The sequence below is a fragment of the Clinocottus analis genome, unplaced genomic scaffold (assembly GCF_023055335.1).
Source record: "Clinocottus analis isolate CAN_PGR_092001 unplaced genomic scaffold, fCliAna1.0.p SCAF_31, whole genome shotgun sequence".
NCBI classification, from domain to species: domain Eukaryota; kingdom Metazoa; phylum Chordata; class Actinopteri; order Perciformes; family Cottidae; genus Clinocottus; species Clinocottus analis.
Genome location: NW_027176054.1, coordinates 1,282,501 through 1,295,120, shown reverse-complemented (window position 1 = coordinate 1,295,120; position 12,620 = coordinate 1,282,501).

Below are 12,620 nucleotides of genomic sequence, written 5' to 3'. Positions count from 1 at the left end.
TTACTGCATCCCTGATCTCTCCCCCATTGTGGTCGGCTCCGGGTCCCATGGAAGGTTGAAAGGAGGTTTTTGGGTTGGGGGGGGGGGGGCATGTGCGCATATGTGAGTCCACAAACGCAGGTGCCTACATCTGTTCATTTCTGGGCAGATGCTCATGGTTGTGGAGATAGAGAGGGAGAGTTAGGGAGGGGGGAGGGAGGAGGGAGGAGGGAGGAGGGAGGAAGGAGGGAGGGAGGGAAGGACTTCCTCCATTTACTCCGTCATCACTCAAACTGGTGATTAAGCCTCGACTGGACAATACCGGAGAGGAGAGGAGGAGAGATGAGGAGAGATAAGGAGAAGAGGAGAAGAGAGGAAAGGAGAGGAGAGGAAAGGAGAGGAAATGAGAGGAGAGGAAGAGAGAAGAGAGGAAAGGAGAGGAGAGGAGAAGAGAGGAGAACAGAGGAAAGGAGAGGAGAGGAGGAGAGAGGAGGAGACAAGAGAGGAAAGGAGAAGAGAGGAGAGGAGAGGAGAGGAGGAGAGAAGAGAGGAAAGGAGAGAGGAAAGGAGAAGAGAGGAGAAGAGAGGAAAGGAGAGGAGAGGAGGAGAGAAGAGAGGAAAGGAGAGAGGAAAGGAGAAGAGAGGAGAAGAGAGGAAAGGAGAGGAGAGGAGGAGAGATGAGGAGACAAGAGAGGAAAGGAGAAGAGAGGAAATGAGAGGAAATGAGAGGAGAGGAGGAGAGAAGAGAGGAAAGGAGAGAGGAAAGGAGAAGAGAGGAAAGGAGAGGAGAGGAGGAGAGATGAGGAGAGAAGAGAGGAAAGGAGAAGAGAGGAGAAGAGAGGAAAGGAGAGGAGAAGAGAGGAGGAGAGAAGAGAGGAGAAGAGAGGAAAGGAGAGGAGAAGAGAGGAAAGGAGAAGAGAGGAAAGGAGAGGAGAAGAGAGGAGAGGAAAGGAGAAGAGATGAAAGGAGAAGAGAGGAGAAGAGAGGAAAGGAGAGGAGAGGAGAGGAGAAGAGAGGAGTCGGGGCGACTTCTTCCTGTTTCTTGGTCTTGTGATTTTCGTATTTGAAAGTAGTTCAATGTAATGTGTTTTTGGTGAGATGGAGAAATAAGCACCAAGCTGTTGTTATAAAAACTCTCTCGTCCGTTATTGCTTGATAACGACACCCTTTGAGCAGTACATTATTGACGATACGGCACCTCCTCTCGTACCTCAGTGCTTAGTCAAGGCCTACCTGTCAATCAAACTCCTACCGTCAGGAGAGGAGTAACAACCGTTCAAAGACGTCGGCGTCGTAGAAGGATGTTTCATCCTCAAGGGGAAGCAGCAGCTTGAAGACGCTAAAAGACAAAGAACAGAACGATGCACAGAGGAGAGAGAGTTGTGTCGTACGTCGGCTTTTTGGAGGTTTCACTCAAAACATCCCAACGTGAACCTGATGGTGGCGCTGGAGGTTTGGGTAGGGTTCATCCTCTGGGGAACACGGATGCCTGCGCAAACTTTCATGACAACCCAAACCAGAGCTGTTGAGATGTTTCAATCTGGTGAAGGACGGCCGACGCCGCCGAAGGACAACACACAAACACACAAACACGGTCGTGAAGTGACGAAAAGACAAAACATATTTTAGATCAACGATGTTTACACATCTGATGTTTAAGGTTGAAATAAAGTTCTTCACGTCACAAAGACTCAAGTGTTAAAGGAACGAGAAGCGTTCCTCCTGCAGAGTTAAACCAGGTCCAAACACATGATCACCTTTTACATGACTTTACACCAAATTTCACCATATTTCTATAATGTTTTACCCAAATTTCTATGACTTAACTAAATTTCTTTGACTTTTACCCAAATTTTTATGACTTTTAACGAAAATTTCCATTACTTTAACCCAAACTTTCATGACTTAAAACCAAATTTTCATAACTTTTAACCAAATGTTCATGAGCAAACATTGTGTGAAATGTGTGTAAACAGTAAAAAGTGATAAAATGTAGTATTTAAACTAACAATGAGGATTCAAAACATACAGTAAACCTTAAATGACTCAAATGAATGAGAGACAATAGTTTGATTAAAAGAATAAACATTTATATAGATGCCTGTATGTATGCTGCTGATATTTTGAGCCTCTTTCTTTTAAAAGCAGATTCATTATTTATAACTAAATGAACGTCATGAACACATGAATGTAACACATTTACAGGACTTTTACTACACTTGTTGTGAGATGTCAGGGACCTTCTCATTGTAAGGCTTTAATTAAGCAATACGGTACGTGAGGCAGAACTGTATCGTCAATAATGTACAGTTCAAGGGTGTTACGTTCATTATGGTCCAACCTTCTTTTCCTCTGAACCATCTGACCGCAGAGGTCATGTGAGGCTCCTCCTTTCACAGAGCGCCGTGAAGGAGGTTCATTCCAGATAGTTTCCATTTTCTAAATGTTAGATTTAGACATTTATGCCCAAACTTGAGCTCCACGTGACGTTCATGGAGCTCACGCGATGTCCTCCACGGTGTTAAACGCTCTATTTCCACCCTCAAGTTTATCATCGGTGTTTGTTTAACCCCTTCAGGTTGATCCCTCCGCGCGAGTTTCAGTATTTCTTGTGTGTGAACGCGCAGCCTCAGCTGTCTGGTGATCGATTTTTATTCATAGGGACCCCGCGTATGCCGGCGCGTCACCCCGGGGTGCGCGGCAGATGTGCTTTCATAAACATTGGCACGCGACTGGCGACGCACAGCCCCTTTTTACCTCCCCCTTGGGTCCCCAGTACACACACACACACACACACACACACACACACACACACACACACACACACACACACACACACACACACACACACACACACACACACCCCACCCCTCCCTTCTCCCGCACACTTATAACGTCTCTGGGCCCCCCACGTAATTACCGCGGCACTCTTCCCACAAACTTAAGCCCAGCACGTCTCCAGTGTAACAGCCTCGTATGCAAATGAGGGACAGCAGCCCGGACCGGGAGCCTCGGTGAGCCGTGGGAAGCCGTGGGGAGCCTCGCGCGGCGCACGAAGGGCCCTGGGGGAGCCGCCAAGGCTCTGGCTAGCCTGTGTGGCCCCCTTCTTCCAGCAGCTGCCCCTCCTCCCCCACCCAGTGATCTGATCTGGACACAAAGGAGCCTGTTGGTGCGCGTTTCAGCAGGTAAACCGGACGAAGCAGAGCGCGCGGGCCCGGAAGCAGAAGATCGAGCTTTAAAAAAATACATTCCCAGTAAAGCACCAATTTATAAACTCCTCTTAGTCGCAGGGAATACATATAATTTTCCACGTGATTACTGTCGTAACTGTTCATCACTTTCCAAGCGCTTTCTCAAGAGGAGACGCTTTTACGCACGCGTGCGTAAAAGCGTCTCCTCTTGAGAAAGCGCTGATTCAAAACCTGCCGTTTCCTTAAGGCTTTGACTACATTTCTAGCACGAGTGGCCTTACTAAGACCCTCTCCTCCTCCTCCTCCTCCTCTTCCTCTTCCTCTTCCTCATCCAGCCCTGGCACCATCACATGGTTCTGTGGAAGCTTTCACTCGGGCTGAGGATGCGCGTCGATATTTCCTAAACACTGATGAGGTATCAGTGGTAAATAAATCAATTGATCGTAGCTCAGTATGGCCCCGCCCCTCGCTCCTCCCCCCCTCCCTCCCCAATCGCCGCTTTATATGATCGATATCGTGTGATGCGCGCCGTGTTTACGTTCCCACGAGTGGAGCATGTGGTGTCGCTCCTCCTGGCATCCCCCTCGCCATATGGCCCCGGAGGGCCCATACCGTTACAGGTCCCTTAACATGCTTCCAGTAGACGGAGCCGCGGCGCACAGAGGCGCGTAGAGACGTGCGCGCTTCAGGGTGGGAGGGGGGGGGGGCAGCGGGGAGTAAACGTCGTTTTCTGGATGTGGAGGACAGGGCTGAGGGGGGGGGGGGGGGGGGGGTAGTTAGTGGCAGATGGCTGGTAAGGGTCTGTCCGCGTCTGAAGGCGTGTCGTGGTCCTTCACCGAAGACCCCCCCCCCCCACCGCCCCACACACACACACACACACACACACACACACACACACACACACTCCCCCCACCCCTGCATTCACAATCAATGGAAATTAAAGCGCAGAGAATGGATGAATAGTCACCCTTCTTTTTTCTGTGTGTGCGTGCGTGTGTGTGTGTGTGTGTGTGTGTGTGTGTGTGTGTGTGTGTGTGTGTGTGTGCGTGTGTGTGCGTTCGTTTATCTAACGTTAAGGGGACATCGACATGAATACACACCAACACCCTGGGGACCAAAAACACCATGGGGACCAAAACCATGGTCCCCACGGTGTGAACTAGTCCAATGAATAGGAAATGACGTTTCAAGATGGCTGGTGAAGTTTTCTAAAAAGTCCCTTGGAGGCTGTTTTTTATGACTTTGTGTGTGCTCTATAGCAATCCCAGAGCCAGAACCTGGTACTGCAGTGTTTTCAAAGTCCCCAGCAATTCGTTTTTCTCACATTGTGTGTTTGCTCTATATCACTCCCGGAGGCCAAACCTGTCATTACGGTGTATGAACTAAGTCCCCACCAAGCACTGTTTTTTCAGTGTATGAACTTTTTATATGACTAAATGCCATTTTTGTCATTAGAATGTGTTTATTATCCTTTTATACCATTTTTGTTACCTGATTATTACAATTTTGGCCTCTTAGCTTATGAGAATTTTATAGAGTTCGCTTTTGTTTGTTTATTTGTTTAATTTTGTATGCTCATTACAGTTCTCTTTTCTTTGTGCTTTGAATTTTCCAGGCAGAGTTAGTGAGGTATTGGGTGGTGGGTTCACCCCCTAAAAGTTTAACATTTGTACATTTAGATAATTATAAATCTTGTGGTTATCTTAATTGAATAATTTTGTGATGTTTTTCAGTTGTGAAACACAGTGAACACACCACCAGTCAGCGCAGACTCGTTCAGTGAATTTACTGTAGAGAATAGTGTTGTGTCACTTACAAACATACTGCACACAGAGAGGGGACTCTGTCAGGGCAGGAGAGTGATTCTCATTCAGTTAACGAACTGCCAAAAGTAGCGCTCTGTGTCACTCACTTGCAAACCTATTGCACACAGAGAGAACTGTCGCTGAGGACGTGATTCACATTCATGTATTGTGCTGAAAGTAGCACTGTGTCACTTGCGTACTGCAAACAGAGAACTGCCACTCAGTGCAGAGGACTTGATTAAAGTTCAGTTACCATAGCCTACTGCTAAAATTAGTGCTGTATCAACTTGCCAACATCCGTGTAGCATGTTCAGTGAATGTACTGCACACAGAGCTGAGGACTCCCATGCAGTCCATGTATACCACTCAAAGTAGCGCTGTGTCACCCACTGTGTACTATGGTCCGTGAACACCGTCCTTCAGTACGTGCGGTGAGCGTGTTAAAAGAGTGAATGTGAAGCTCAATCCGGGCTGAATCATGAACTGAATGACGGATCATTTGGCTGTTTACCAGTTCAGGGAGTTAGAGAACTATACATGATGCAGTCAGGGCTCCTGCTAAGCACTGAATGAGCCAGTGAAAGCATTTTTTGAATGTATCTTTTTATTGAACAGATTCTAGTGATTCAGTAAAATCAAAAGAACTGTTTTTCCCATCGCTAGTAAAGCGGTTCAGAAGAAAGTACTCAGTTGTGGCAGAAACATAACTTTAACCTGTTCAACTGTGTTAAAAGTAACCATATATGCAAGTAATCTCATGTACAAATGTAAGCTGTAAGGTGGCTATAGAGCTCTATAGAAAGAAAATGTTTTTTGATACTCAAAATGGCTGGCGACAAGTCCTGGGACACTGCAGTCTCTGCCTGCCTCTGGTCCACCTACACTAGCAGGAAAACAGTGTAAGAAGTGGTGACTTGATGTGAAAGACAGCTAATAGAGACTGGCTACAGCCATGTCTTCTCCCTTCCCAGCATTATTCAAGTGCTAACCCGCAAACTTTCCTGCTCTGAGGTCACTGCTCTACAGCCGTAAAGCAGAGCTTACTGTTGTGACTCTTAAAGAGTGTGCCTATTGACACTGAATAAGAGACTAATCAGGCTAGATAACCACTGGGTTACAGCACCAGCACAGCAGCCAGAGATCTCTGTAGTAGAAAACAGCTAGCATTTATCTTTTTTAAATCAGTGCGTCATTGTCAATGTTAGCGGCCAACAGCCAGCAGCTAACAGCTAACATAAGCACTTTTCTGTTAACAAATTAAGCATCCTTAAACACTCAGAGAACGTAGGCCCCTCTGTCATGCTCACACAGTATTAACAAAACTAATTTAGCTGTCTCCAAACTCTTTCCACTGTCTTCCTGAGTTCTAAGCTTATCACTTGCTGTTGTTTCTAATTATCAGTGTTGAGGGAGACTGCAGTTGATTTGCAGATACATTTTTAATAATTATTTATTTCCACAGTACTATAAGGTTTGGGTTAAATTATGATTAGGTTATCAGCTGTTCTAGAACACCCCACTAGTGTTCTGCACAAATGCTACTGTATAGTGACCAAATGAGTGGATTTTTTCCTGTTTAATTTTAAAATGGGCTATCTTTATTCTCAGGAGCTGTAGCCTACCTTAGATGTGCATCACTGAAGCCATTTTGTGTGTTTTAGAGCAGAAATGCGGCAGCACGACAGAGACAAGATGTGAGGTTTTAAAATAAATTTGTGAAAACTTTTACTCTAAGCGTTTGGGTTAGATTATGAGTTGACAGTATATGAGCATATCTGCAAGTCAGTTAAAAGTCTTCATTCTGTATGATAAAAACCATAACTGATATTTTTTAGCTTTTGTAATTGGTAAGTCCTCCAAGCATATACCCTAGGTTCTCAGCACTATAGAGCGTATTCACGTGATGTCAGCATCTCAATCACGCCATCTTAGGGTCCACTTATTAAATGTCAGAAGACGTTGACCTAGCGTGTCCGCTGTTTGATTATGCAAGAGCCCTGCAACCTCATGTCCTTCTGCATTACCAAAGAAAGATTTCTCCAGGACGAGTGTCTGGATGACGCCGCTTCCAGCTCATTCAGGACCAGCAGTGACTGTTTGGCTGGCCGCGCTGAGCGCTGTTCACATGTCGCCAGTGTTTTATTTTAGCTTGAAATGAATCACAGAGTAAAGGCAGACATCGCCCCACGGAGTTGACATGTTCATGGCTTCCTCCAAAGTTTCCATCCACAGTTCCTTTTGCACAAGTGAAATACATTTATTTTCACTCGAAAGAGCAAAAGAAGATTATTGATGAGAGTGTGTCAATGGAAACGTGCCCACAACCCGATGTATCAACAGAAACACATGAGAACAGTCCTAACGCTCATACGCCGAGTGAAGCCGAAGTAGATGCATGAAAAGTTGAAGTAATAGCCTGTCTTGTTGAGCTGATAAACCCATATTCTGAATCATTAGTTCCACATCTAACAATAAGGCACAGTACCACAATCACACAGCACACCATTTTGAACTGAAATTGTGTCTCTTTCAGGATATGATGGTCATTTCTTAAGAAGAGCGGCATAAAACACAGCAAAACAATGCCGTGCATGGACCCCAACATGGCCGTCAAAGCTTGTTGTGGTCACGTGGGTGAATACGCTCTATTGTCTGAGGGTGACTCATTTTGGTCACTATTACCACTAAAAACAAACAAACTAATAAACAAAAAGCTTCATTTTATATACTGGGCCTCTCTCAAAGTGCTCTCTGAAACTAGGCCTGGGCTGGCATGTGTCCATGAAATGGGAAAATTAATACTTTTAATTACAGGCTACTATTAATTTAGTCAATAACTTGAGGGTACTAGATATTTGATATTATTGAATATATCAAATATCTAGTACAGCCAAACTAGTAATTACACTGCATCTAGATTATTTATGTCAATAAAAAGCAAAGGTTTTGAAAGTACAGTATTTCCCTCTGAAATATAGTGGATTGTAAGTATAAAGTTGCATAAAATGGAAATACTAGTAGACTAAAAGTACTTCAAAATACTAAAGTAAAAGTACTTAGTTAGTGTCCACTACTAATATTGTGAAACTTTAGTTCAGGAGAGATAATTTAATGTTAACAATTTTCTATTTTGCAGTTTACTGTAGTGTTAAATGTGAAACATCAGTTATCTGCAACACTAGTCTGTAAAACTACACTGTGAGTCACAGTTGAGAAGTAGAGGAATACTGCGTGGTCCTCTGCCCACTCTTAATTAATGGCCCATCAGCTTCAAAGGGCGTGTCGGTCTGCACCTGCAGCCTGCAGCAGAGCAATGCTGAGCAGAGCAATGCTCCTTTCTCCCCTCCCCCCCCCCCCCCCCCCCCCCCTCCTCACCTCGCCCTCCCCCCTCGGCTGACGGCACATGGAACGTTTCAGAAGAAGAATCGCTCTGCTTCGGACTCATCACAATACTTGTCTAACTCGGCACCAGCTGCAGGTAAGATTTAAAGTTCTCTTCTCTTTGCTTTAATATGTCATGATTTTTAATCAATAGGTTATGATAAACACCGATATTACTCGTGAATGGAGTAGCATAAGCCAATTAGTGTTAGCTAACAGCTCTGCTAAGGCTAAGAAAGCTATGGTCAAATTGGAAAGATATTCGCAGATTCTTAAGTGAAACGTTGTTAAAACTCAAAACATGCATGTTTTTAACCGTAGTAAGATGGACAACGAGCTACAACCTAATTTTCAACAAAACAAGCCAGTGTGTACGTGCAGCTGTGAGAGCAGTGATATCACAAAAATATTAAATTACTTCACTATAATACAGTGTAGTGTCACCAAAATTACTACATTCTTAATTTTTCTTCAACAGATTACACTACAACACTTATTTGAGAAAATAAGGACTTTTCATAATTTCTGGGAATTTTCTTTATGAATATTAATCAATGGGACCACTCCACTTTATCTTACAAATGAGACAATTAAAAAGGAAGACATTTTTCATACTAAGAGTGTTGTAGTGTAATCTGTAGCAGACCAATGAAGTGTGTAGAGAGTTTGGTGACACTACACTGTATCATATTGAAGTTATTGATTAATATTCCTAATAAATAATTTCAGAAATTTAGAAAAATGCCTTTCTTCCAAACCAAGTGTTGTAGTGTCATCTGTAATCTGTCGGCTAATACAGTAATCTACAGGTGTTTTATCTGACTGTTCGTCTTGCCACTATTGAAAGCATATAGAGTAAATACTAAAAGATCACACAGGACAAATTATTCTTCAAAAGCCTTGTCCTGTGCGCAAGTGGTGACTTTGTGATGAAGTTTCTCCTTGCCTCACCTCCTTGTCTCACCTCCTTGCTTCCTCTCCTCTTTCACTCTTTCATCTAGATAGGAGCTGTGTACCACCCAAAGCAGCAGTTGCTCGGGTGTCAGCAGCTTAAGTTGGATTTGCCCTCAGAGGAGACTAACACTACTACCAATAACACCAACCAGCTGATAGACATGGACCTGCGCATTACCAAGAAGAACAGTGAGGTGAGATGGAGGCCTGTAAATATTCCAATACCTACAAGTCATATTTTAAACAGCAATTTAATAGTATTTAAATAGTAATATAACAAAAACACAAATGCTATGATCCAACAAATGTAAGCTAGTTTATTAAAAATATTTAGCAGAATGAACTCGTCACAAACTTTGCAACCTTAGTTAGCATACAACAATAAAATATAACAAGTAGCCTTTTTTATTTTTTATTCAAGGTTTAAAATAATTAATCTGAAGCTTTTTTGAATTGCTCCTATGATGTAGTAGTTCCCTATGTCCCTGCATCGCCACTGCAGCTTTTAATGGGAGCGGACCAGTCTTAGGCTGTTTAGGCTATTTACATCTCACGAAACTGCAATTTCTTTCACAGACAACTTCAGATGGCTATTCAAACGTACACTGATGGGTTTGTATACTTCAAGGAAGCATATATGTTTGTAAAAGTAGCAGTCACATGTGTCAGTCACATGGCTGACCGCTGTATTCAAAGTCATCTTCCATATCCTCAAAATCATCTAAATATTCAGCCATTATTGAGAAAATACTTATCAATATGCTACAAAAAACACTTTGTCCCATATTGTTTTGAGTTCATATTACTTGGTTGAATTAATTTACAGGAGCGCTTCAGACTAGCTGTAAATACACTGAGCAAGACTTGCACAAGACTTTGTGTGACTTTGTATTACTGCTACTTTTATAAACATATCTGCTTCCTTGATGTAGACAAACCCATCAGTGTAAGTTTTAATAGCCATCTGAAGTTGTCTGTGAAGAAATTGTGGTTTTGTGAGATGTAAATAGCCTATACAGCCTAAGATTGGTCCGCTCCCTTTAAAAGCTGCAGTGGTTTTCGTAAGATGTAAATAGCTTATTGATAGATTGATAGATCGTTTGGTAAAACATTTTGTCCTACCTGCAATCTCACAAATGCTCCAGAACGTTTTGTTTATTCCATCCACATTTTCATGTCTTAACCATTTTAATTTATCCTGCCATTCTGGTTTGAAACATTGTGTTTGGAAAGGCTGCTGTCCAATTTTCTGTTTATTAAGGAGCAGAAGAGCTTGACGCTTTTATGTGGCCTTACTGGCCTCAACTGCAATACTTATTTCACCATCGTTTGATTAAAAAAAAATTGGCCAAGGGATGTCGGCTTTAAATGCTGTCAGCCACAGCATGGGTCCGCAGGGCTGTGGCTGCAAAGTGCAACCTAAATTCAGGGGGAAAACCTAACTTTTGCAAAGTGTATATGTATACGTTAATATTTGTAACATACAGCTCACACAATATTAGGCTATTTAACATCGGCTACCATTAATTCATTGTTATTTATTTATTTGGCATATTTCCTGCTGAACATTTTGGCCATTGATATTGCCTGTCAATTACGCTTGATGGCCAAAACCTGGCATATTCTGGCTAACCTAAAGTCTGAGCACAAGATATTTTTCAGGCATACATGTATAATTATGTCAGGGCTGACTCGTATTTTGTATGTAACGACCTCATTTGCAGGGCCAGACCCACCCTGAAAAGTCAGAAGATCAGAAGGAGGGAGAGAAGACAGACGAGCCAATGGAGGTGAGTGCAGGGGATGTCGCACATAAAGAGAGATGCCACAGATGCAAGCAGGTACTCAAATAGGGGGAGACAGAAAGAGATAAAATGTATTTGGCGGTGAACATTAATCAGGGCTGTATACTTACTTTTTTTAGGTTGTACTGCTGGAGCTAGCAAGTTAAAAAAAATGTGGTAGCGCACCCGGGTAGACAAATAAACATATTTTATTGGTCAAATTTATTTGATATTAATCAGAAATTAAGTGACATATTGTCACATTGAGTGACAATTATATTGGTTCTTTAATGTTTAAACTTGAGAAATGAACAGTGTTGAAAAGAGCCAGCTAATTGAGAGGGAGAGATAGAGCATTTATTTGTGTTTGAAGTTCTACATTTTTTGGGTTGTCCTCGTGAGGAACTAAGTGGAGATTCATGAGGAAAAATATAATTGTTTTACTTTGACACAAGGCTTCAACATAAGAAATAGTTAAACAATGAAGATGGTTTCAATACTTTCATTACCCACTGTATATATTAGATTTTGTTGGTTGTTACACAGCCAGTTCTCCATTTCTTACTTATTATAGTTTATTTTTCTTCATAACAGCAAAAGCTCCATTTTCATTAATAGTTGTTATCGTATTTATAAGCAGTAGATCTATAGTAACACAATGTAAAAATTGATTATTCTGTAATTGGAAATTGTATTTAAAAGTATGTTTTTTGGTAACTCTTTCAGGAAACGGTCCAGTACCCTTCAGACCCAGATGTTCCTCGACTCAAGAGAACTGAAAGTGTTTTTGTAAGTTTGCAGACAAACCCGTGTGTATTTTGAAATCATTTGTAATGACAAAATTACGAACTATACTATTGTTGATGGGAAATATTTTTTTAAAACTTACTAATTGAGTCACATCTCACTTTTTCTTTGCTAGTTTCCAAAGGAAATGCTTGGGATCCCTGCAAATACATCAATGACAAGCAGTGAAATAAGTGAGGATGAGGATGTGCCCAGTTCTACACAAAAATCAGACGTATCAGAGGAGCAAAAGAGGGTCAAGACCTGTGAAGAAGACGAAACCCATCAAGAGGACCTGGACAGAGGAGGACCATGAGTCTGATACCTCATCATCACAGCCAAGCAAAGGTATTTTACCAATAACCTGTTTCAGGGAGTTATTTTCTAGTCTCATACAGACATTGGCTGCGTTTCCCAGATGCGTTAAGAAGCTCTTAAGCGCTAAGACACCCCTATCTTAGCGCTCCTTCTTAGCCGAACCCTTCTTAAGAGCCTTTTTAAGTCCTTATGAATGATCGACTCAGGGAAACGCAGCCATTGTTGGTTTCAGGATGTCCACTATTCCTACAATTACTGGTATTTGGGGTGTGATGAAACTCTCCTCACACACAACTCAGAAAAGACAGTATGATATTTTCAACAAAACTTTGATGAAAATCTGACTGACGAAAATAGTTTTATTTTTAACTAATTTCCACAAACTGAACTAAAAGGTTTATCTCCAGTATGACTGCTCACTT